Source organism: Gopherus flavomarginatus, chromosome 2 (assembly GCF_025201925.1).
Source record: "Gopherus flavomarginatus isolate rGopFla2 chromosome 2, rGopFla2.mat.asm, whole genome shotgun sequence".
In the NCBI taxonomy this organism is placed as follows: domain Eukaryota; kingdom Metazoa; phylum Chordata; order Testudines; family Testudinidae; genus Gopherus; species Gopherus flavomarginatus.
Window position 1 is genome coordinate 300,811,420 of NC_066618.1, and position 27,471 is coordinate 300,838,890.

At 48.4% G+C, this 27,471-nt stretch overlaps 1 protein-coding gene across 3 annotated transcripts in view; it reads right to left on the bottom strand.

The window, feature by feature from the left end:
* HSF1 (heat shock transcription factor 1) overlaps window positions 1-27,471 on the bottom strand; it is a 100,307-nt gene that overhangs the window by 33,467 nt on the left and 39,369 nt on the right. The window lies entirely within an intron of this gene.

A 27,471-nucleotide genomic window follows, 5' to 3' on the forward strand; every position in this document is an offset into this window, starting at 1 on the left:
TGAACGACAAAACGTTTGTCTTTCAGAGGTGATAACCCTCCCCCCCCGAAAGACAAAAGTTTTGCCACGACAAGTGCTAGCGTGAACAGCGTGTTGTCGACAGGAGAGACAATGCAACCGCCGCTCGTTGGAGGCAGAAGTATTTTGTCGGCAGGAGAGCTGACAAACAGCGGCTACGGTGCACGCGCGGCACAGCTGTGTAGTGCAGACACAGCCAAAGAGACCATGGAAAGACTGGGAGACTCTGGGGAGGACAGGAATCAGGGGACACGAACAGCTCCGTAGAAAAGCGAGTGGGATAGGGAAGGTAAATCACGGGCTCCTATTTGTACTTTACTGTAATACAAGAACAAAGAGACACTCAGTGAAATTGAAAGATGGCAGATATAACACTGATGAGAGGAACATCCTACTTATATCACACAGCTTGTGCACTCAGTGTCACAAACTAGCTCAGAGGCAAGGAGCGTCGTAAGATGTACCGAAGGATCAGACGTTTTACAGTACACAGGTGATGGGAACAGCCCCGTTTTATCAGACAGTTACTGAAATCTGCACAGGCTTCGAGGCCAGGACAAAGGACTTGAACTTATTACACAGCACAGAGCAGCTTCTCTCAGCACTAAAGTCAGGAGAACGTGACATTTCCAGCAAACACAGCGTGACCTAAAATGCAGTTCAGAAGTCTAAGGAGCTCGTTCTCGGCATATGTGAGGAGACTCTGTGTGTTCGGGGTGGGACGATCAGGGTGACTGACTCAGGAACGGCTGCTGCCTGTCACATTAAACTTCCCTTGCCAGGGGAGCAGTTGCAGGTCTTTCAGGTACAGCATCAGTTGTGTGCTGGAACTGTCAGCCATTTAAGTGCAGAAGCCCTCTAGTCCAGGCCCCAATACATCTACACTGCAATCAAAGACCCACAGCACAGCTGTGCCAGCTGCAGGTCTCAGAGCCCGAACACCTCCACTGCAGTTTTTAGCCCCAGAGCCCAAGCCCGACTCAGTTGGGCTCTCAGACGTGGTGCTGGGTTTTTTTATCACAGTGTCAACTTACCCACAGAGTGTCTGTGAACACCTTCTGGAAAGGGTCTGTAAAGAGCCCACATTTGAGGGGGTGAAAACACAGGGGATAATCTGACTGTGGCAGCAAGTCCCAACCCCCACGCAGGAAGTAGCTTCTGGGGTTTGCTCAGCTCTGAGCATTGGCATCTTTCCTACTCAAGGGAAGAACCTGCAACCCCACTTTGAGTGCTGAGCTTCAAACGTTCAGACAGCTGGAACCAAGGGCTTCCTTCCAGGACTGATTCCTGCCCACCATGCCTGAGACACATCTAAGCAATGCAATGACGGCTAAGGTCCTACAGGCCAAAACTAGTGACAAATAATGAAAGATGGGGGAAGAGAGCGAGAAACAGCTACAGAAAGGCTCACAAACAGTTAAAATGATTTGCAAGCAGGAGAAAGTGCTTTAATCCTTTCTTCAGCAGGGTTTTATGAGGCAATTAAATGCTGGTGAGGAGTTTATAAGGGCCAGTCTCAAACATTTCATTTCAGGGGTTATTAAAAGATCTTAGAAGTGTTTTATTTCTACAATATTTTATAGAACTACATAAACTCGGCCCCTCTCTGCACCTGGCTCTTTTAAAACACTGCTCCCCTGGGAGCACTCCAGTCTTGGGTCACATGCTTTGTATTGAAGACCACTGGGCAAGGAGCTGAGGGGCAGCATTTTGAATTCAAGGACAGGGCTTGCGTGCCGCAGGGCTATCTGTACAAGGGAGTTGTGACTCAGCTCCACGACAGAATTAGACATAGCGGTGTCATCTGGACCTTTACAAAGGGAGGAAGTTACCTTGCGCGGTAACGATAGTTCTTCGAAATGTGTCCCCCTATGGGTGCTCCACTGTAGATGACTCCTGAGCAGTACCCACTACTGGAGGCTGGGACTTCAGAGTCAAGTCTGATATAGAGGACAGTACCGTGGCACCGAATTGGGTGTCTGTAGCCGAATCCCCCAGAATGGCATAGTGTTCTGCAAAGGTATGCACAGATGTCCAGGCAGCTGCTCTGCAGAGCTCAGTTATAGGGATACCCTTGGAGAAGGTGATCGGTGAGGAGACTGGCCTCGTGGAATGCATTCATATTGAAGATGAGCGTGTTACCGCATGGAGTTGGCTGCAGAGTTTAATACAGCCAGAGACCCAGCTGGAGAGCCGCTGTGCTGAGATTGCTGCACCTATCGATCTCTCTGCAATGGAGAGGAAGAGTCTCAGAGATTTTCTAAAGGCCTTTGTTCTATTCAAACAGAAGGTCAAGGCTCTTCTCATGTTGAGTGAATGAGGGATGGCTTTCCTGTTGTCCTCACGAGGTCTGGGATAAACTGTGGGAAGCTGACTAGGTTCATTCATGTGAAATGCAGAAGTCACTTTAGAGGTGAACCTTGGATGTGCTCTGAGTGTGACCGTGTTAATGAAGAACACAGTAAAAGGGAATGTGCCATCAAGGCTGCTATCTGTCCTATCCTTCTGGCTGAAGTGATGGCGATGTGTAACGTCGTCTTCATGGAAAGGTGAGTTAGTGAACAAGTGGTCATGGGTTCAAATGGTGGTCTAGTCAGTCCTTTTAACACTAGATTGAGGTCCCGTTGGAGAGTGGGGGCCTGGGTTGTGGAAAGAGATTTGCTATGCCTTTAAGAAACCTCTTCATAGTTGTGTGGGAAAAGATTGAGTAACCATCTACCTGCTGGTGGAAGGTTACGACTGCTGCTAAATGAACCTTCAGTGAGCTACCAGAGAGCCCCACTTGTCTCTGTTTGGCTTGTAAACCTAATGTAACCACGCTTGAAGGCATCTCATCCGTAATCTTGCACGAGGAATACGAGATGTGTCCACAGCCATGTGTCCCAGAAGCTGGAGTCAATGCTTGGCCCAAGTTTGGGGGCTGGACTGCACTGTATCAACAAGGACAGACTGAGAAATTTGTGATGTAGGAGGAGTGCCTTTGCCTGAGCGGAGTCGAGGTCAGCGCCTATGAATTCTAGTCTCTGCACTGGTATTAAGGTTGATTTTTGTTCACTGATCTGTAGACCCAGATTCAGAAACAGTCCCATTTCTGAGTGACCCGTTGAGCCTCTGCGCAGGACCGTGCTGTGAGAAGGCGATTGTTTAGGTAAGGATAAATCATTATGTGCTACGTGGGCTGCTACTACTGAGAAAAGCTTGGAGCACACCCTGGGGCCGATGAGAGGCTGAAAGGAGCGCCCTGTACTGGTAGCTGTCCTGGCCCAGCGTGAATCTGAGGTAACGCCTGTGACTTGCTATGATAAAAATGTGGAAATATGTCCTGAAGGTTGAGGGTCGAGAACCGATCTCTTTCTTCTAATGCAGGGATTATCGCTGATAGGTGACCATCTTGAACGTTTGCGCTTTGACATAACCATTGAGCGCTCCGAGGTCCAATATGGGTCTCCAACCTCCCTTTTCCTTTGGTATCAAAAAGTAACGAGAGCAGAAGCCTTTGCCTCTGAGATGTACCAGCACAGGCTCCATAGCTCCTATGCTGAGATGGAAAGGACAGGAGTACGGATAGATACTAACAAGGCTGCTACTCTGAATGCTGAGATGGTTACCTCTTGACGTAGTAGACTCTTGTGAGAAGCGTCCCTGACAAGGGATGGGGAAGGGTGTTTGGGAGGGGGATGGGAGGAGAAGTGGATGGCATATCAACACCCACTTGTCGGAGGTTATCCCTCCGCAGTGCTGAGGAATGGGGTCAGGCAGTCTCCGAAGGCAGGAGTGGGGTTTCCCAGTGTAAGGTAGCAAGGAGAGTGGCACCTCGATCAACCCATCAAAACTGCCACTTCGAGGTTGAGGGCTGAGATGAAGTTGGTTGCGGTCCCGATTGCTTTCGTTTGGGAAACTTAGATTTCTTTCTCTGTAGTTCATAAGATCTCTGTGATGAGTACTGAGAGGTGTACTGCGATGACCGGGGCTTAAACTGTGGCTGAGGGCTGTATTTTCTCTTGTAGGCCAGCATGTATATCCCTAGGGGTCCAAGAGTCACCTGAGAATCCTTCAACGTGTGAAGGGATGGGTCTTCCTTTTTGGTGAACAGCTTCGTTCCCTCGAAGGGAAAGTCCACCACCGTGATTTGGATCTCTTTAGGGAAGCCAGACAAATGCAGCCACGAAGCCCTTCTCAATCATGGCCGTAGAAACTGAACATGCCACGTCTGCCGCATATAATAAAGATTGGAGAGACATTTTGCCACCAGCTGGCCCTCTTAATTATGGCCATAAATTGGTCATTGTGGGAGTCCGGGAGCTGATCAATAAAATAACCTAGTTTCACATAGGTCTGGTATTTATATTTGGCTAACAAGGCATAGTAATTTGCTACCCAGAACTGAAGAGAGGGTGATGAATACGCTTTTCTGCCAAAGAGGTCTAAATGTTTCCTGTCTCAGACATACGGGGCGCATTTAAACTGGTATTGGTGGCTCCTAGAATTAACCGCATACACGAAGTTGGAATTTGTAGGTAAGTGGGAAAGTAAAAATTCCGTGCCCTTTGCCAGCACATTTTACTTTTTGTCGACCTGCTTGCATTTCAGCGGGACGGATGCAGGGGTCTGCCACATAACTCTGGCAGCATCCAGGAGTGCCTCACTGACTGGGAGGGCCACTCTGGCAGAGGTGGAAGAGTGTAGAATGTCCACCAGTTTGTGGTGAGGCTCAGCCACTTGGTGCAGCTGTATTTGCAGGGCTTTTAACACCCTCCAAGCTAAGTCCTTGAATGACTTAAAATCATCCACCATGGATGGCGGAGGGGGCATCACTGCCTCATTAGGCGAGGATGATGAAAGATGGGCATGAGAAGTGTCTTCCTTCTCTGCCTCAGTTTCCATTTCCCCAATAGCTCAGGAGGTTCCGACACCTTTGACCCTGCAGCTGACGGAGGCTACCTCCTTGCCTGCTGGTATGCCACACTAAGTGCCTGCCATGGGTCCCAGTATGCCATTGAGGGTAGGAGGCTGGTGGCTAGTACCATGGCTGCCCAAACCATGGAGGTTAAGGGATGGGCGGGTGGTACACCTGGTGTCAATAGGGAAATGCATCAGACACTGAGAGATCTGTTGCACACCTTCGTCTGCACTGGCTGATTTCCATCGGTGCCGGTGGCTGTCGGTGCTGACAGGCTGGTACCCACGGAATCGGAGATGCAGACCTAGTCATGCGGTCCATTGGTGCTGGTGCCAATGACAGCGTTGATGTAGCCTTCCCCGGGACAGATCTTCCATGCTTTTCCTGCCCCTGCAGTACTGGTACCTCTTTGCCCATCAGGTCTTTGGGCAGAGCGACTTGCTCTGTCAGCTCGTGCCTTGGGTACTAACTCTAGAAGCTTTGGCGCTGTCAGTACCAATGATACCCACAGAGCAGGAGATTGCTTCCAGCTCAATTGGGGCTCTCTACGGGAATTCACGGCCCTTTTCTTAGCGGTCTTGAATGAGTGGTTCATCTCCCTGGGCTCACCTGCCTTCAATGTAGAAGGTTGCGGTGACAGCTCTTGCTGGACTCAGGGGGTTGAAGGGCTGACTCCAGGAGCAGGACTTCCTGGACCTGGATTTTAACTGCTGGGACCAATCACACATTTGTGGATTGTGCTTTTTCCCCAGGCAGTGAATGTACTGCGAATATCCATCCGTCACTAGGATGGATTCTTTGCAGCTCAGGCACTTTTTGAAGCCTGCAGAGCCAGGCACACCCTTGTCCAGGGAGGTCCCCCCACACTGGGGTTGGCGAGAGGCAAATCCTTTTTGCTTTTTTGGCACGGCCAACCAGAACAAAGTACAGAAAAGAAAAAGTCTTCAAATGAAGCTAAAATTTGCAAAACAGCAGGGAGTGAATGATCTGTGAACAGAGTCTCTAGCCAGGGAAGTTGAGAAGGAACTGAGGAAGGAATGCCCAGCCGCATGGCAGGTGGGAGCCACGGACTGCTACTGAAATCCTCTGATCAGCAGCATGTGGGCACACACACCCCTACAGCGGAGCACACTGAGGGACACTACTCGAAGAAGAAGAATAAGCAACTTTCTAGCTCAGGGGTTGGCAACCTTTCAGCAGTGCTGTGCCGAGTCTTCATTTATTTACTCTAATGTAAGGTTCCGCGTGCCAGTCATACATGTTAACGTTTTTAGAAGGGCTCTTTCTATAAGTCTATAATATACAACTAAATTATTGTTGTATGTAAAGTAAATAAGGTTTCTAAAATGTTTAAGAAGCTTCACTTAAAATTAAATTAAAATGTAGAGCCCCCCAGACTGGTGGTCAGGAGTGTGAGTGCCACTGAAAATCGGCACGTGTGCTGCCTTTGGCATGCATGCCATAGGTTGCCTACCCCTGCTCTAGCTCTTTTACCATGTCGGACTCTTTTACCATGTCCTGTCTATGTCTAAAGGCAGGAGTTACTGCAGCCAACGAACAAGTAAGGTGAAACATGTTCACATTCAGAAAAGCTGGCTAGAATTATCTGGGTCTTCTTCACAAAGAACATATAATATCCACAAATACACCAGCCCTTCTCAGATGGAAGGAAAGTGCAGTGTGTGTAAACTGGTGCCACATACAGGGATCAGATATGATGGTGATGAGCACCAGTACAAAACCCTGAGACATACACATTTTTTTACGCAGCAGGTCTGAGGACTAACTCCCCCCACCAGAAACAGAATCGCTTCCCATACGTTTGTGCTCAGGCTTACTCCCACCTTACAGATGGCCTTGGCATAGAGACAGACGTGCAAGTCTAGTCAGAAAAACTGGGCATCTTTAAACAGAAGCCCAGCTCTCCAGCCCCGCCAAGGATACGTCTACACTGCAGCTGGGAGCAGGCCTCCCAGCCCAGGCAGACAGACCTATGTTGGCAGGGCTTGAGCTAGTATGGTAAAAATAGCAGTGTGACTAGTACAGCACCAGGGGAGGCTCAGAGTAGCCACCTGTGCTAGAATACAGCCAACTCTGTGGCCAGGCCAAGTCTCTGCCCATGCTGCAACATTCACACAGCTATTTTTGGCATGCTAGCATCTCCTAGCTGCAGTGTAGACATGCCTCAAGAAGCATGTAATCATCCTCCAAGGGAGACCTCAGCCAGTCACGGCCAATGATGTTTGTTATCTCTTGCAGCCAGAGGAGGCAGTCATTTGTTATTAAAGGCTCATAAGATCCCCAGGAGAACAGCCCCTCCTATTTGAAAAAGTCTTCCTAGGGCAATTTTAATTATCAGGATGCATTTGGGACAACGATTCTTTTATCCTTCCTTCAGTTAAAACTGCTTTGGGTAAAAAACCCCAAAGATTAGCTTTATGGCTAGTAATTACTGGAATTAATTAACCCATAACTGACACTTCCCATCAAATATGATTTTTTAAACAAAATGCAGTGTTGCAAACTCAAGCTTTAATCACAACTCTCCTCACTTCATAGAATATCAGGGACCTCAGGAGCTATCTAGTCCAACCCCCTGCTCAAAGCAGGACCAATTCCCAGTCAAATTTTTGCCCCAAATGGCTCCCTCAAGGATTGAACTCACCACCCTGGGTTTAACAGGCCAATGCTCAAACCACTGAGCTATCCCTCATCCCCACTTTGAGATGAAAAGTAACAGAAGTAACAGCTTGCAGAGAGCTTTCTCTAACAGCTCTCCTTATTTCTGAAAAGCTGTTTCTCAAAGACAAAAATCAGGCTAATGCACTCTAATGATCACATAGAACACAGGTTCAAGATGAAACAAACAAGCAAGTACTCAGAATGCAATGTAATAGTCTATCTTTTGCATTGTTCTGACAATTGCTACATCTAAAATGCTTATTTGAGAGACCCTCATTGTTGATGATGTGGCTTGGGGAAATATGAGCCAAATCATAACAAGTGCGGATGCACGCCATCACCCAAGATGAGGTCCTCTGAGAGGAAACAGGTAGGCCTATCCTTCGGTCTGCTACCGCGACAGAGTTGGGGCGTTTTATGAAATGGTTTTGTCCGCTCAATATAAAATGCGAGTGCTCTACGGACGTCCAGGGAGTGCAATTGTTGCTCCCATTGCGTTGAGTGTGGTTAACATGAAAGGCTGAAACCACCTTAGGGAGGAAAGCTGGGTGTGGTCGTAACTGCACCTTGTCTTTGTGAAACAGTGTATGGCAGAACCACCGTAAGAGCCCTGAGCTCGGAGACTCATCTGGCCGATGTAATGGCTATGAGGAAAGCTGTCTTCCAAGACAAGCATAGCAGCGAGCAGGTTGCTAACGGCTCGAATGGGGGAGACATAAGTCTGGTTAAAACCAGGTTGAGGTCCCAGGTTGGGGCTGGGCGGCGTACTTGAGGGTATAAGCGTTCCAAGCCCTTGAGGAACCTCGAAACCATAGAGTGTGAGAACATGGAACGCCCACCTTAGCCTGGGTGGAAGGTAGAGATGGCTGCCAAGTGTACCCTCAGCGATGATACCGCTAGGCCCTGCTGTTGTAGGCCAGGGGTAGTCCAAAATAGAGGGGATGGAGACCTCAGTAGGAGTAAGATCAAGCGTTTTGCACCTGTAGGAGAAACGCTTCCACTCGGCCAGGTACATTGACCAGGTGGAAGGCTTGCTGCTACCCCGGTTTAGCCACGCAGCAGCCACACCGTGAGGTGAAGAGACTGCAGGTCCGGGTGGTGAAGCCTGCCGTGGTCCTGAGTTATGAGGTCTGGGAGGAGTGGAAGGGTAATTGGGTTGGGTATCAACAGGTCGAGCAACGTACTGTATCAGTGCTGCTTGGATGATCATAATGATGCGCGCTCTGCCCCTACGGAGTTTCAGCAGGACCCTATGAATCAGTGGGAACGGTGGGAAGGCATAAAGGAGTTGGCCCTTCCACAGCATCAGGAAAGCGTCCGAGATCGATCCCGGGGAGAGACCTTGGAAGGAGCAGAACATCTGGCATGTCCTGTTCTCGCTGTAAGCGAACAGGTCTATGTGGGGAAAAATCCCCACTTCTGGAAAACAGAATGCATCACATCGGGGCAGATTGACCACTCGTGAGACAGGAAAGACCTGCTGAGTCAATGCGCCAAGGCGTTCCGAACGTCTGGGAGAAAGGACGCTCCCAGATTTATCGAGTGGGCTCTGCAAAAGTCCCAGAGATGGATGGCCTCCTGACAAAAGTGGGAGGACCATGTCCCTCCCTGGTTGTTTATGTAGCACATGGCCGTTGTGTTGGCTGTAAACACTGAGACACCACGGCCTCGCAGCTGCTGCTGGAACCCCTGGCACACCAGGCGGACTGCTCTCATTTTTGGACATTTATGTGGAATGCCAGCTCCTGAGAAGACCAAAGGCCTTAAGCTCGAAGGTGACCGAGGTGAGCACCCCAGCCGAGAGATGACGCATCCGTCATCAGGGACGTTGAGGGCTGGGGCGGATGGAACAGCATCCCTGCCCACACCAGGGAGGGAGTTAGCCACCATTCTAGGGAGCCTAGGGTGCTCGAGGGAATGGTGACTATCGTGACCATTGGGTCCCTGTCCGGGCGGCATACTGAGTTGAGCCAAACTTGGAGAGGACGGAAGCGGAGCCTGGCGTGTTTGGTTATGAACTTCCAGGCATCCATGGGATCCAAGAGACCGAGACAAGTGCGAGACAAGGTCGTTGGGGAAGTCTGCAGTCTTCGGGTGATTGTTGCCATCGCCTGAAACTGCGGCTGTGGTAAGCAGGTTCCGGCTAGATTGGAGTCCAGGATAGCTTCTATGAAGTCTAACCTCTGCGTGGAAACCAGAGTGGATTTTTCTATAGTGATCATCAGGCCTAGACGTGTGAATAGGTCCTTGACGATGCCCACATGCTGAGTGATTTGTGTCTCAGAGTCTCCTCGGATAAGCCAATCGTCCAGATACGGAAAAACGCATATCTGACATCGGGGGAGGTAGGCAGCGACTACGGCCATACACTTGGTTAATACCCGTGGGGCTGCAGAAAGGCCAAACAGCAGGACCGTAAACTGGAGGTACTGACGGTTGGCTAGAAAGCAGAGGTATTTCCTGTGCGGAGGGAAGATGACGATGTGAAAGTACGCATCCTTCATATCGAGGGCGGCATACCAGTCTCCAGGATCCAAGGACGGGATAATGGTTAGCAGGGATACCATGCGGAACTTCAACTTTATCATAAACCGGTTGAGTCCTCGCAGGTCTAGGATAGGTCTGAGACCTCCGTTTGACTTGAGGATTAGGGAATAACGGGAGTAAAACCTCTTGCCCCTTTCGTCCATCGGCGTCTGCACCTCTTGTAAGAGGAATTGCTCGTGAAAGGGGTCCCTGAAGAGGGACAGGGTTGGAACAAATTGGAGGTGGTATCCATACTCCACCGTGTGGAGGACCCAGCAATCTGAAGTTAACTGGGACCACGGCAGGAGGAAGTAGGAGTGGGATCCCGGCCTGTAACTGGTACGCTGCCCTCGGGCGCACCTTCGAAAGTTCGTCTTTGGTCCCGGTGGTGGCTGCGAGGGACCTTGATCTTGGCCCTCTTGGGGTCCTGACGGTCGTCTGCGACCACCTCGGCCACGCCGCCTGCCAAAGTCCTGTCTCTGGTGAGGCACAGAGTACGGTGGTGTGGCTGGGGACGGAAAGGCCTGCGTTTGGTCACCGGCGTATGCAAGCCGAGAGAGCGTATTAGGACCCTGTTGTCCTTCAGGCTTTGCAGCCTGGGGCAGTCTTTGCCACAAAGAGGCCTTTACCATCAAATGGTAAGTCCTGAATGGTATACTGCAGCTCCGGCGGGTGGTTTGAAACCTGAAGCCATGAGATGTGTCTCATGGCAACACCCGAGGCCAGAGTCCTGGCTGCTGAGTCTGCTGCATCCAACGAGGCCTGAAGGGAAGTTCTGGCCACCTTTCTCCCTTCCTCCAAGAGGACAGCGAACTCTTGGCGGGAGTCCTGAGGGAGAAGCTCCATAAACTTACCCACCGCCACCCAGGTGTTATAATTATAGCGGCTAAGTAAGGCTTGTTCATTTGCCACCCAGAGCTGTAAGGCCCCTGCAGAGTACACCTTGTGGCTGAGTAGTTTCATTCACCTAGCCTCCTTCGATTTCGGGGCTGGCGCCTGCTGGCCATGCCATTCCCTCTCCTTAACGGACTGAACAACTAGTGAGCAGGGAGGAGGACGGAGATACAAGCAGTCATACCCTTTAGAGGGCATCATATATTTATGCTCGACTCTCCTGGCCGCAGGAGGGATAGAGGCTGGGGACTGCCACATAGTATCGGCATTCGTCTGGATGGTCCAAATAAACGGGTAGGGCCCCTCTAGCGGGGCATCCGACGATAGAATGTCCAGTACCAGGTCCTCTACCTCCGAGACCTCCTCCACCTGGAGGTCCATATTGAGTGCTACCCTCCTTAGGAGGTCCTGATGGGCTCTCAGGTTGTTGGTGGGCACATCAGAATCGCGGTCCTGAGCATAAGAGCTGTCCGCGTGGGATGACACTGATGCGTGTCTGGATGGCCATGGAGGTACTGAAAAACCATGGGCAGAGTCTCTGTCTCTATCGGAGCTTGACCAACTCAGCACCGGTCCCGCGTACAGGTACCTGGAACGAGATCCGGACCTGCGACCAAAGCGGTGCTGGGAAGTCGACCGAGATCTCGAGGCTCGAGGTTGGGAGCAGCTACGGGAGTCACAGTGCCTGTAGCGGTGCCGGGAGCTGGAACGGTGCCGAGAGTAGCGGGTCAGCGAACGGGAGACCGACCGGTGCGGCGAGTGCAACCGGTACCGAGGAGAACAGCACCGGGACTGCAAGTGGCGTCGGGAGCGAGAGTGCCGACGAGACCTAGAGCGTCTGTGGGACCGTGATCATGAACGGTGCCACTCTGCTGTGCCGACAGAGGATGGTCTTATCAAGGGAGGCTTGCCGGTAGGCTGTATTACCTGCACCAGCGGTGCCGGGGGTTGAGGCAGCGTCGACTCTGTCATGGCAATGAGATCCCTTGCCGTTGAGAATGTCTCCGGCGTGGATGGAATAGTAAGCTCAACCACGGCTCGCACCGGGGAGCTGTCAGGCACCGGACTCGACGGCCCTTGTGAGACCGGAATCGATGGTGCCGACGTCATCGGTGATTCTGCAGGTGTCGGTGCCGGGCGATCCGATTTAGACTGGCTCTCTGGCTGCGGTGCAGTTGGCATGGAAGCAGCAGGAGCAGGGAGCTCAACCACGGCACATGCCGGGGAGCTGTCAGGCACCGGATTCGACGGCCCGCGTGGGACTGGGATCGACGGCGCCGATGTCATCGGTGCCTCTGCAGGTGTTGGTGCCGGGCGATCCGACTTAGACGAGCTCTCTGGCTGCGGTGCAGTTGGCACGGAAGCGAGAGGAATCTTAGGCTCTCTCAACCTCGGAGAGAGGGAGCGGTGCCGAGTCGACTTCAGTGCTGGCAACGGCCGGTGCCGAGCGGCCTTGGCAGTACTGGCGCGGTCCGGTGCCGAGGAGGCGCTTCTGCCCGCCGATCGACCAGCGCTCGATGCCGAAGGTGGAGGGGTAAGTGAAAAGTCCTGCTCCATTTTGGTCTTGGCTTAAAAGCCTTGCAAATGGGGCACTTAGCTGTCAAGTGTGATTCCTTGAGGCATTTCAAACAGGAGTCGTGTGGATCTCCTGTCGGCATCGGCTTGTGGCAGGCCGAGCCCGGTTTGAAACCCGGTGAGCCGGGCATGGGCTCCGGCACCGGGTGCAGGGAAGGGGCTACTCCCCGAACCCCACTAACTATTACTAAACTAACTATGCTAGTAATGAAAAAACATATAACTATATATACATATATATAAATATAAAAGGATTATAACTATATACACGATAAATGAGAACTACGAGTAGTTAGGGAAGTGGAGGTCAGCTAAGCCGCGCTCCACTGTTCCAACGACCGACACGGGTGGTAAGAAGGAACTGAAGGGAGGCTGGGTCGGCAGGGGTATATATCCGACGCCATAGCGGTGCTATCCCAGGGGGCGCCCAGCCGACCCACCGAGTGTTGCTAGGGTAAAAATCTTCCGACAAACGTGCATGCGGCGTGCACACACCTAACTGGAATGGATATGAGCAAGCACTCAAAGAAGAACAATATAATATTGAGATTTTTATTACACAAATCATAAATCAGAATGGAGGGTGTTGTCACAGCATCGTTAACTCTGTTCTCGTGAGTATTTCAGTTATATTTCATCTCATTATAAGGTCACAGGATACACACGCAGTACTAAAGTGCACCTGGAACATACACCTACAACTGTAGAACACAGCTCCTTCACATTCTTACGGTCTATCATCTGTAGGATAGTATGCCACATGGCCCACAGCTGCGTGACCACGAGGAAGAGCCTAAACAATGTGCATGTGCAGGGGGCAGAGTTAAATTTATGAATGCTAGTGTCCTGGCCCAAATTCCAACTTGGGTAACCATGTTTTTCCTACCTAAATACTCCCGGCAGCTTCATTTAGAGCCAGTGTTCCTCCCAAGATGTCCTATCGCTGCGCCCTGTTATACAGTCACAGTAGTGGCTGCACAGCAGCAGTTCGGGAAATGATTCCTGTATCGCAGTGTGTGTGCACGTACACTCTATACAGACAGACGTGGTTTGGGTTTATTGGCACAAGTCTGGGATGGCTGTATTGCTCATGGGTGACAAATGTGGAACTCTCTCTCTCTTGCTTTATAACCATCTGATTTCCCCTACATTTAAATCCTTCCTCTGTTCTTCAAGGTCTCTATACTGTACCCATCACCATGCTTTTCTCAGACAGTATCATCATTGAAACACAGTAAACTATGATTTACATGCAGGTTAGAGCCTCAGACAATGTAACTTGCGAGTCTTATGCCAGTAGAACATAAGGTTGTATCCAACTTAGACTGCAGGCTTCTCACTGGGTCAGGGACTGTATTGTCTTTCATATTCTGTACTGCAGCAAACACTTATCAGAGCTCAGTAAGTCATAATGAGTGGGATCACTCCTCTCCAGATCTCTCTGCACACGGAAGAAGGGAGGTGACGGCTACTCCAGTCACCCTTCTCTGACCACACAGCAGGTACTCTGCAGGTCCAGCTTCCATACTGAAGGAGAAGTCAGGCTGGCGGGCATAAGCACGCAAGCCAAGCTCCTTACAGAGATTTCTTATTTCAGAGTCTCTTCCCAAGGTCAGGGGTGATCTGGCATAAGAGCTGGGAAACCCAGCTCCCTTAGGACCAGGAAGCATTTGTTTCTGAGACCTAAACTGGTTCATGATTCTGGTTCATGATTCTTTAAAGCTACCAATCCTTAACCTCATGCCAGGGAAATTCCTTATTTGGAGGAAAAAGAAATGGCTGGGAACGTTTTCTTTAAATTTTTTATTAAAGTTGGGGTTTGGAAGCTACCTAAAGGTTTGGAATGTTAGCGATTGCCCTAAACAATATAGATTAGTGGGCAGAGTGCAGGAGAAATAGTTGAGGATGCAAGACAAATGCAATTTATCATGTCGGTCAGCAGTTCAGCAAGCAGCATTATGAAACGTCACAACATGATAGGATTCCCAAAAGACTGCTCAGCTTCAGCAGTGCTGAAGATAGTGCACATACTGAGGAGAAGGTGCTTTGATACTTAGCACTGTCTAGACTAGCGTGTAGAAAGGAGATAGGAGTTTGAGGGACTAATTTATTGGGGCAGATACAGGCACCTTGTCAAGTCCCATTCAGACGTATGTTGCCTAAGGTAGACTCAAGTCTGCTTCCTTTAAGTGAATGGCAAACACCCACCCACTAAAACGTCAATGAACCAAGCAGAGAAATAAGGACTCATCAAGAGGGGGGAAGGGGTAAAGGAAAATATAGGAGCTTACAAGAGAAGAGACATGGCTCTCCCACCAGAAAACACTAGCCCTTGCTTCTGTATTATCTTAGTACACCTCTACCTCGATATAACACTGTCCTTGGGAGCCAAAAAATCTTAAGACGTTATAGGTGAAACTGCATTATATCGAACTTGCTTTGATCCCCCAGAGCGCACAGCCCCGACCCCGGGGAGCGCTGCTTTACCGCATTATATCTGAATTTGTGTTATATCGGGTTACGTTATATTGGGGTAGAGGTGTATCATAGCTAAGTGGTCTGGCCTATGTGCTCAGCCTGAGAGCCATGACCTGCCTGCAGCCAGGGCCCGCTTTAGGCCAATTCTACCAATTCCCCCGAATCGGGCCCCGCGCCTCAGAGGGCCCCGTGCCCAGTGAGAATCTCTTCCCTGGCTAGAAGCGCCTTTTTAATTTTTACTCACCTGGCAGCGCTCCGGGTCTTCAGCGGCACTTTGGCGGTGGGTCCTTCGCTTGCTCTGGGTCTTCGGCACTTTGGTGGCGGGTCCTTCAGTGCCGCCGAAGACCTGAAGTGCCACCGAAGACTCGGAGCACAAGTCCCATGTGTTTATATAATATTTAATAGTCATCCCTGCCGGGGCCCTGTTAAAACTGTTCAAATTGGGCCCCACGCTTCCTAAAGCCGGCCCTGCCTGCAGCTCCAGCTGCCTACTGCATTCTCACCCCTGCCTTACAGAGATCAATTGCCTGCTCTCATTCACATCAATTCAGCATCTTTTCCTGCACGGCTGCAGTCAACAGGGGGAAAAAATCAGATGGAAAGTCTGAATTTCACGGAGACTCCATGTTTTAAGCAATAAGTGGACAGCTTCATGTTCTCTCTTCTTTGCTGTTTGTTCAGGATCCCAGTCCTGGGTGTTATCCCAATATAAAGATTTACTAGAACATTTACACATTTATGTGGAAGGTTGTATTAGAGACCTTGCTTAGTCACCTAGAGGGTAGATTCTATGTTCAGTGGCTAAAGGGATAACAAACGAGTGTTATCTCCAGCTGGAAACTTATCTTCACTATCAGTAACCTGGACAGGTAGAAAAAATAAGGTTGTGTCCTTAATTGTCTATGATGTGTAAAGAAGGTCTGAAAAGCCTGCCCCCTAACCCCCAGCAAACCCCAACAATTTGTGCTGGTTGGTTTTTCCCATTCAGAAATATGAGGCAAGTATTGTTTTCTTTTTGGGATGGTGGACTTCCTGCATAAGTCAGATTGACTATTACAAGGTTAACAAAGAGAGGTTTTCATGCAAGTGTGTTTGTGAAACAGGTATTTAAACATATTCAATGGTCTAAATACAAATCCCTCCCCTTTTTCATTAAGGTTTCACTTCTTCAGCACTCATACAACTACAAGTTCCCCAGTCACCCAAAGAATGTTCCATGGGAAACAAGGGGTAACATTTTAAAACATAAGCAGCTATGCAGGCTCCTAAATCACTTAGGGGCTTTTGAAAAATTGTCCCTGCGACCTGAGCTTCTAACACAAAAAGCAAGCAGTCTTCATTTTTGTTAAAGCAGTGAGCTAGGCCTTCGTTATAGCATACATAAAACAAGCCCATTGTTATAAGTCAATTTTCACACCGCTGTTGCCAAAGCAACCCCTTTATAAGCGCAATATCTGAAGATTACAGCATGGGAGAATGGAGTGACAGTGTGCACGTGGCAGTGGGCGGGTGCGGAGACCTCTCACTAAAGATCAAAATCCTGTAATACAGGGAAAGTGTAGGCTACATGAGGGAATTAAAGGAAATTGTTATATTCAACTCAGTCATTACCTACCCTCCTTAGAAATGAACTAGTGGAAGCTTAAGCAATCAAATACTACTTGGGACAGATAAAAAGCTCTCCTCCTCTCAAAGGCATTTTATACCACTCACTCACTAAAAACATGTGGCAAGTTAGAATTCTCAGAGATATTAACAGTAACCTATGTTACTTAGCATATGATGAAAGAAAGCCAGACACTAGCTATTAATTCAATGAGGAAGTACGGGAAGGATTTTTGGGAGAAAGCTAAAATGATCTGTTCCAGACAGAAAACAAAGTTTTTGCTCAGACTAGTGTGGCAAGATCCCATGGAAGAACCATGGGCTGAACTAGATAAGCTCATGGAGGATAGGTCGCTCAATGGCTATTAGCCAGGATGGGCAGGGATGGTGTCCCCAGCCTCTGTTTGCCAGAAGCTGGGAATGCGTGATAGGGGTTGGATCACTTAATTACCTGTTCTGTTCATTCCCTCTGGGGCACCTGGCATTGGCCACTGTTGGTAGACAGGATACTGGGCTGGATGGACCTTTGGTCTGACCCAGTCTGGGTCTTATGTTCTAGAAATTGTCCAGGAGGATCTTGGTTCTAGGAAGAATTCCAAGAGTGCTGTAGCTCTCTCCTCCTTATTGCTTCTACCGAACCACAAACTAGGGTGAAACACTTGTCTCAGGGCTTGGCTACACTGGAGAGTTGCAGCGCTGGTGAGGAGGTTACAGTGCTGCAACTCAGGATGTGGCCACACTTGAAAAGCACGGCCAGCGCTGCAACTCCCTGGTTGCAGCGCTGGCTGTACACCTGGTCTGCCTCGGGTGTAGCGATTCCAGCGCTGGTGATGCAGCGCTGGTCAGCAAGTGTGGACACCACCAGCGCTTTTATTGGCCTCCGGGGTATAAGGAGGTATCCCAGAATTCCTGTCCACAACAAACCAGAAGAATGGCTGAACTCCGATCTCCCCGTAGCTACTTGCTAAAAAACAAACACAGCTGCTCTGTGCTCCAGCGAGCGAGCCAGCGACGGCAGGAGAATTGCTTTGGAATGTTCAAAGCTGTTTGCTTGAGGAGAGAGGGGGGAGGGGTAATGTTGAGCAACTGTTTATGTGGTCTGAGGGCTATTTAGGAGTGCATAATTAGCATTTAGTGAATAAGAGACAGGTGGAGGAAAGGTCAAAACTTTTAAAATGATTGAAGGTAGGCACTGTGTATCTTCCAGTCCTTACAACTTGCAAGGCAGGGAGCTGAGAACAGTGTCAGCTCCAAAAATCCATTCTCTCTGTCTCCCTCACGCTCCCTGTCACATTCCACCCCACCCCCCTCTTTTGAAAAGCAGGTTGCAGCCACTTGAACGCTGGGATAGCTGCCCACAATGCACCACTCCCAACAGCGCTGCAAATGCTGCAAATGTGGCCACACTGCAGCGCTGGTAGCTGTCAGTGTGGCCACACTGCCGCGCTGGCCCTACACAGCTTTACGAACACAGCTGTAACTACCAGCGCTGCAGAACTGTAAGTGTAGCCATGGCCTCAGCCTCTTGAAGCAGCAGCCCTGTGGGAGCTACAAACAGTGAAAGCTTGTAGTTCTCCAGGGCTGATTAAATCAATGGCCCTTTTGAGTTTGAACGGGTTTCTGGCCCTGTGAGATAAGCTGAATTTGTTTTCTCTGCTGAACAGGTCTCTTCAGGATGATTGTAGTGATGCTCAGTTGATTTATCTTTAAGATGTGTGTATCCAGAATCTTTAGGTAGTAACAACGCCTCCTGTTACATAGTAGAAATACCTTTTCTTTTCACGTATTTTAATATAAGAGGAAAAGTTCTGTTCTTAATTAACCCATTTAGTGCAACACTAAGGTAAGCAATAAAATTTCATTAACCACCGGAACAACTCACCCTAGGGCTGGTCTACATTGGGAACTGACATCAGCCTAGCTAAGTCTCAGAGTGTGAAAATCTATACCTTGAGCCACACCGCTTTGCAGACCTAACCTGGCTGTAGACAGTGCTAGCTCAATGGAAGAATTTAACTAACTTTACATAAGTTTTCCTCATGTTTGTGTTGTACAATAAACAATTATTTGATGAACAATTTGTCGGAAAGCACTACAATACCATCTTCTAATATGGGCCCTGTCATATTGAACCAAGTGAAAGGATAAATTTGAATTTGGCGCTTTGGCCCTGGCCCACATCTGGCAACTGGAGGGAGGAGCTGCCCAGGGGCTGGGGATGGGTGGCAGAGGCCTGTCTAAGGGGGAGAAAGATTGTGGATCCATTACACTGCTCTACAGCCAAAATGCTTCTGAAATAAATGTAGTCCAACTTTACTAATTCTGGGTCACTGAGAACGAAAATGATGCTTAAAATTGTTGATTGGCTCTAGTTTTCGAGATATGCTATTGGGGCAGTATATACAACCCTTGACTTGGGAAAGGCGGAGGATAAGTGAGTTATAAAGGGAAGGGATCTCAATTTAAACCAGAAATGACTAAAATACATCTCTGACTGGATCTATGAATAAATCTATGACTGGGTTTGGACAGTACTTGCTTTTTAGGCAAAACAATGAATGATGCAATCTGAAACTGGTATTGCGTCATACATGATATGAATTGCATCATGTTATTCCTAGAAGTCATGGATGATGCAATCATAACGAAGCTTACATCACTCTGCTGAACAAATTGCCCTATATCAGCTCTAGAAATCAGACAGTGTCCTGCTCTCTTATTTGTCAGTGTTTGATTTTGCAAAGGGACACATTTCTGTTTAGCCAAAGTGAGCAAAGATGCCTCATACTTGTGTGAACAGTGCAGATAACTTCTGCTATGTTTGTGGTGAAGTGACTTTTGCATCACAAAAGCGCAGTATAACCACTATGGTTAAGAAAGCCTATCACCTTTATTTTGGCTGCAAAATTGGAGATCAGGACAAGAGGTGGGCCCCACACATATGCTGCAATACTTGTGCAACAAATCTTCGCCAGTGGCTGAACAGGAAAAGGAAATCTATGCCTTTTGCAGTGCCAATGATTTGGAGAGAGCCAACAGATCATACCAGCTATTGTTACTTCTGCATGGTGCCTCCAGTTGGGAAAGGTGTGTCAAAGAAGAAAAAGTGGACTGTGCATTATCCAAACATTCCATCAGCTATATGCCCAGTACCCCACGGAGAAGGACTGCCGGTTCCTGATGCACCAGAATCATTCTCACTTGAGTCAGACGAGGAAGAGGAAGAGGATAAAACTTCTGGTCCTGAACCATCAATGTCACAGGACCCACGTTTTCTCCCATCCTCCTCCTCTGAACCACACCTCATAACACAAGGTGAACTGAATGACCTTGTCAGGGATTTGGAACTACCCAAGAGTAAGGCAGAGCTGTTGGGCTCCAGACTACAGCAGTGGAATCTCCTGGCAGGTGATGTTAGGGTTTCCATGTTCCGTGACCGTCAAAAGGATCTTGTCCCACTCTTCTTCATGGAAGGTGATCTTGTAGCCTGCAACAACATCGATGGTGTGATGGCAGCCCTCAACATCGTTCACGATCCAGATGAGTGGAGACTGTTCATTGATTCATCGAAGACGAGTCTTAAAGCTGTTTTGCTGCATAATGGCAATGTTTTGCCATCAATTCCAGTTGGTTATGCAGTCCATACGAAGGAAACCTGTGACAACATGAAACAACTTTTGAGGTGCATAAACTATGACCAACATCAGTGGCAGCTTTGTGGCAATCTGAAGGTTGTTGCTCTCTTGCTTGGTCTGCAGACTGGATACACAAAGTACTGCTGTTTTCTCTGCAAATGGGATAGTCGTGCAAGAGATTCCCACTACATCAAGAAAGATTGGCCACTCCGACAGTCATTGGAGCCTGGGAGGAAAAGTGTTCAGCATCCACCACTTGTTGAATCAAGGAAGATTTTGTTACCACCCTTACACATCAAGCTGGGTCTGATGAAGAACTTTGTCAAGGCCATTGACAAAACACAAGCAGCTTTCAAGTACCTCCATGGAAAATTTCCAAGGTTAAGTGAAGCTAAGATAAAGGAAGGTGTCTTTGTTGGTCCTCAGATTCGTGAACTTCTTCGAGATGATGCATTTGACCATGCACTGCGTAGCAAGGAAAAGACGGCATGGAAAGCCTACTAGTTAGTGGCAATACATTATCTTGGAAACAACAAGGCAGACAACTACAGGTTGTTGGTGGAAAACCTCCTCAAGGCATACAAAAGCCTTGATTGCAACATGTCACTAAAGATACATTTTTTGCGCTCTCACCTAGATTTTTTTCCACCGAACTGCGGAGCAGTGAGCGACGAGCACGGCAAGCGATTTCACCAGGACATTGCAACAATGGAGAAACACTATCAGGGCAAATGGAGCCCATCAATGCTTGCAGACTATTGCTGGACAGTGACAAGAGATGCTCCATTTAATGAATACAAGAGACAAGCCAAGAAGTGCCGAGTAGACACTGAATAGGACTAAACTATGTACCTAATAGTTTTTTGCCTTTTGTTTCATAATAAATTTTATTTATATAACCCTTTTGCTGATTTTTAAAGTGTTACATAAACAGAACAAGTGAAATATTATCATGTAAAGCAACCATAAACACATGAAAAGACATAGGTTTACAATTTATGATTAAAACTCTACTAGCTACACAATATACATAGACATAAAATGTAAAAACTCAAATATCTTAGAAACAGTAGCCAATCAGTTGTTTTAATTGTCATATTTGAATTCAGCACATCAAAATACATAATAAATATCACATTTTATCTCTGAAGCAGACGACTTCTCAAAAATTGTAGACCAGTGTTATCTTTCTCCTGCAGGTTGAAGAGTTGTTAACTTTTGAGACCAGAGAGCATTCCACCTTCTCCCCAGTGGATCTCAGAAATGGTTCAGCTGCTTCTGGGCCCCTTTGCTGCCTCATGTGGTGTTTAGGCAGCTGTGAAGCTTCTACTCTTGTGGGCCAGCCTCCCTTCGATTCGCATTATATTGGGGCAGGCCTGAGAGCAATCATGTGCTCACTTGTTATGTGTTGTCTTGTTTTATGAGGAAAATAAGATCACAGTAGTTTAAAATATTGAGCTTAAAAAATGCTGAACCTTTATTTTAACTGGAAACATTTTTTTTTTTCAGTTCACTTCCAGTTCTGTAGGTAGGACAAAATTATGGTTCTGGCTGAGTTCTGGTTCCAGGACAAATTTCTGTTTGAGCCAGGTCTCTGGTTCTGGTTCTGGTTCTGCAGGCGTTCAGACTCAATGACCTTCCTATCTTCTTCTGGCCTCAATCTTTGATTCATAGAATTTAAAACCAGAAGGGACTATGAATCACAGAATATCAGGGTTGGAAGGGACCTCAGGAGATCATCTAGTCCAACCCCCTACTCAAAGCAGGACCAATCCCCAGACAGATTTTTGCCCCAGATCCCTAAATGACCCCCTCAAGGATTGAACTCACAACCCTGGGTTTAGCAGGCCAATGCTCAAACCACTGAGCTATCCCTCCCACCATGAGATCTAGTCTGATTTCTTGTATAACACAGGCCATTAAATGTCACCTCCTTACCCCAGTTTTGAGCCCAGTAACTTGAGTTTTGACTATGAATTTGCATGGACACATTATGATTCAACAAAGCAAATGAGTGACTGTTTGGGGGCAGTGTTAATTTGAACAGGACACTGCTCAAGATTGCCACTCATTGATCAGCAGCAGGGGGGCCCACGTACCAATGGCTGAAGCCATTCCAATGGAAAGTCAGCAACTGACTGTGCTGTTCTGTACCAGGTCTGGCACCGAGGGAAGATTACCACTGCTCTGAGTACATGGGCTTTGAGCCTCAGTCTCCTGCTACACTGACTGAACCACAGGGTGGCTCATCTATGAAAGCTGGTTTGCATAAAAGCAACAGCCCGACAACTGAATGTGAAGAACAGTGTTGTAGTGAAAAGGAGGCTACCGTACAATGTCAGAGGCTTTGGCAGTACGGTGGGCCTGCTAACAAGGCATAAAGGCTCAGTCAGTGGTACAGCAGGTGTAATTAAGATCAGCATCTAATGCAGTCCATTCTAGTGAGCAGGAACAGAGGGTTCCTTAGGCAGTCCTAATGGAGCAGCAGGTTGCAGTCAGCCTGCTGGGGGACAGCATTTCAGATCTGGAGGACTGCATTCAAATGAAATTGGATCTGGTTTCTTGGAAGGTGTGGGGACCACAGAGGAAAAATGGAGGATCAGAGGTGACTAAAGAGGGCTGGATGTGGTACCTGGCCACACTCACTCACTGCTGTTCCTGACCTGAGCAGAAGGATGCTGCAGAGCAACATGAAGTCCTCTCCACAAGAAAACAAGTTTGCAACTCTGATAATTCCAGCTAGACCAGGAGGAAAGCCCAAGCTATGATCTAAGACCACAATCCTGAGAACAAAGTGAGTCACTGCTAAACATTCAGGTCAGCCCCTGCTCCAGAACAGTCTGAAAAGTGAATCAGTGAATGGAACGAGTGAAATGGGATGAACTTCAGTACAAGATGGCAGCTTGGAGGTAGCTTGCACCCCGCACCCCATACGACCCACTCCAGATCAGGAAGTGGGTCTGTGGCACACGTACGATCAAGAACTTCCAGTGCCAAAGGAAGAAGCTGTGCAAAAGAAGAGAAAATTGCTCATGCTACAAGCCACTGTAAAAAGATGCCAGTAGGGTTATTTTAACATCAGTATCAGACCACAGTTGGTAACTAATTTCAGGTTCAGATCCCCACACTCTAAAACCAAGTACTTCACAGGTCTTTAACCTATAGTTTGGAACAGCCAACAAAACTGCTTTCAGATGATCTCAAGCAGTGACTAAGCTCATAAAAAGCAGCAGTGCAGATAAAACACACAGATCCCACATTAGACACTGTGTTATACACCATCAAAGCAATTTTAAAATCAAGCTGATGTTTGACTCTGAGCCAGCGTAGCTCCCTCAAGACTGGACTGACATGCAGAGGTCATGGCAAGAGAATTAATGTGTTGGCCTCAGCAGCTGGAACAGCTGGATCCTATGCAGCACTCGCACAGGGAGGCCATAAAACAACACATTACAGTTGTCTAATTCAGAGGTCATGAAAGCATGGACCACAGTCTTCGCATCAGGCTAGACTAGCCAGAGTTCAGCCAAAGAAGACTGGAGTAGTTAAGGCAGCACATACGAGCACCAGGCCTGCAATTAAGACTACACAAGAACCACACTGTGCACCACAGCGACTGGGAGAGGAAACCAAGTCCCTTTTTTCTGACACCATGCAATCCTGACAGGTGAGCAGCTTCCATGCGTGCAGATCTCCTCCCACCTAGCTCCTGAGAAGAGAAGTTAACCATGCATGTGCATAACTGGACTTACTGCTAACTGGGGGAACCCCTTCTCCTGTTCACAGACAAAACTTTAGCTGCCCACTTTCTGAAATGGCAGCTGTTCCAAAACTAACAATGCTCATAGCGTACCTGCATTAGGCAAGTTTTAACTTTGGTTCCCAGTGAAACCTAGAAAAGGTAAGGGGAGGGAAGGGGGAACAGGCTGGGCAATATTACACCATCACCTCCACCTCTCTGCATCAGCCAGGGCTGAGGATACCTTGTGATAACAGATGGTCCTCGCTTCATGCACATCCTGGGAAAAGGGGCTCTGGAAAGGTTGAAGCCAGCAGTAATGCTGTTTTACTCAGATTACCACAGCATATGAGGAAATGGAGGATGGAATCCCTGCTAATGGAATGCAGCTGGTAGGCAAGAAAGAGCTTCATCCACACAAGTATGCTCAAACGCTAGCTCTTGCAGTCCTTTTCAGCATGGGGGCCTTCTGCTACCTAATGAAACCAAGTGATCCCTGTGCTTCAAGATTTACTGTGCCTCTTCCAGAAACCAGGGCCATGACAGTGATGTCTTATTTCCAGACCACAGCCGTGCACACAGACTGATTTAACTCCTTTGTTACATTGTCACATCTGTTAAATAGAAGTAATTTGGAAACTGAAGGTAAAACGGAAAACAGACAGCCATCTCCACAGACACAGCAGTGGGCCAGAGTCTCCCCTGTCAGAGCTGGGCAATATAGGCTCACAGGAACATCACTTGAATAGATTTTGACCAGCTGCAAGGTATTTGCAGTGGGCAGGAGTTAAGACCTCCACTTGACTGGCAGATTAAAGCTACTCTGCTGCAGTATGAAGGGGAGGCCTGTGGAGACTAGAGGCTCCTGCATTTATTTCTCTACCGGATCCAAGCAGGCAGGCTGCTGGCTCATGACAGATAATGCAGGCCACTTCAGTCCCCGTAGGCCCCACCTCAGCATTATAAGCAGAGGACTGCACTCTGGCCACCCTGGCTGTAGACAGCAAAAGCTGTAACAGGATTAATTGACTTGTAGACAGCAATGCCTCATTCCCGAGTTGCCTGCAGGCAGCAGAGGAAGCATCCAACGTGTTTGGTTTAACTCGTGAGGGGTTCATGTTCTGTAACAGAGAACTGGCTTTCAGGAGCTGCTGTCCCAGCTTTCCAGCGGAGCCGCAGGCAGGCAAGGAGGAATCTGGGTTGCTTCCTGAAGCTACTTGCATCTGTTCAATTACCAAGAGTAAATAAAAGTTATCAAAAGTGTATCCTGGAAACATAAGAGCCCTCTTTGGTCAGCTTCCTCATTACTGCCCTGGGAAACCCCTACCAAGGAGCTGAGGTGAGGGCCCATCTTTGCCATTATTCCCCCAGGGCAAGGTCAGCTTAACAGTGCTTGGCTTGTACTCAGCATTACTACAATCCTGGCACCCCTAAAGTTAGTACTGCTTGGACCTACAGCAATCTAGCTAACAAGTATTCATTATATTCTCTTTGTGCAGCAGCATGTGCAAGAGGTTTGCATGAGTTCCAGGTCTATGTTTGGGGCAGTGGAATTCCTCACTGAAAACTGCTCTGTCGATCCTTGGGGCACAAAACAGGGAGCAGAAGGGGAGAAAAGTAGATACTCCTGGAAAACGGGCCCTACTTTCACTACAGAAGGTTGAATTTTTAATTAAATGGCCCAGAAAGTCCTGATCTGCTCCAGGGTTTCCACTCTGAGATTTCTAACATGCCAAAAGCAGCTTCCACTCACAACAGGCACTCTGCTACCGTGACAAAGTATGCTGTACAATGACCCAGACCAAAAACCCAGGATTTCTACATTGCAAATTAACTAGCGCACAGCCCACTGCCTCTGCTCTGTCCATGACTCCGGCTGTGATGTCCCATAAGCATCTTCTCTACTTTCCATGCCCCTCTACATCTAGCACACTCTCCTTCTCCCGTTAGCCACCCTCTCCTGCTGCAGGTTCCTCGTGAAAACGCTCACTACTTCCGTGAGACCTGCAGTGAGTCAGTATTCACGCTCATTCCTCTCTTCCTTGGAGATTTCCTTTTCCACATATACAGGAAGGGAAATGCACCAAGATGTGCACATGCCTTAATTGAATACTGGCATGATCACACCACTGTTACCCTCGGCCTCTCTCTCCCCACTAGCTAACAGACAGTTTTGGGGCAGAGTTCAGGTGTGCCTTCTGTAAAGAACCCAATCCACTGACGGACACTAGCAAGTAAAAGATTAGGGTGCTTGCACAGCATTTGTTTGCAAATAAATTCCTCCGGGTCTGCTGCTCAGAAAAACAGAGCCAGTTCCTGTTGGATTTCAACACAATTCAATGGAAATGGCAGTAGAAGGATGGGAAGAGAGATGGGTTTATACCCATAAAAAAGTCTATTTTTTACTCCTACTACCAGCTTACAAATGGAGGGGCTTCAGGTTACGACACCATGCCCACCTTGCTGGGAAGAGGTATTCATTACCCATCTACCCACTGCTCCTGGACAGACCTTTTGCCCAATCCTCAGGAATGGATACAAGATTACAAGCTCATAAAGTATTATGTAAAACACAGAAAATATCTAGCCAGCAGGTTCACATAAGATCCTCTCAGATTTTATGCCTTTGCTATATAGACTGGGCTTCATTTTTTCCACCCCTATTACGCTGATGCCGTAACTCCTCACTTAAAGTTGTCCCAGTTAACGTTGTTACGTTGCTTATCAAATAGAGAACATGCTCGTTTAAACTTGCGTAATGCTCCCGTATAACGTTGTTTGGTAGCCGTCTGCTTTGCTCACTGCTTGCAGGAAAAGCAGCCTGTTGCAGCTGGCTGATGGGGGCTTGGAACCAGGGTGGACCGGCAGCCCCCCATCAGCTCCCTGCTCTCCTAAGTTCCCTGTGCGGCAGCCGCCCAGCAGGTTATCAATTGCCAGGAAGTTCAGCTGTCCCTCCCCCTACTGTCGTGTGCTGCTCCCGGGAGCCTCCTGCTTCCTGTAGCAGGGGAGAGGCAAAGCTCCTGCCCCCCGCTTACCCCATTTCCATAGAGTGAGGGGGGAGGTGACAGGGCTCAGGATGGAGGGAACTTGCGGGCAACAGCTGCTATCTCAACTTGCTGATCTACTTAAAAAGGAAGTGTACTTAAAGGGGCAATGCACATCTCTCTCTCCCACACACACAGTGTGTGTGTGTGTGTCTCTCCCTGCCATGCTGTCTCCCTTTCCTGCATTGCTACTGCCTGGTAGAGTGTGAAGCTACATTAACAACATGTTAACCCTTGAGGGCTCAGCCAAGTACTAGTTCATCATTTAGCAGTAAGGCATTCCCTGGAAAATATCCCACCCTTTTATACCCTGTGACTTCACCACCTCAACCAAGCTTCACAGTCATCATTGCTGTGTACAGTATTCAATTGTTT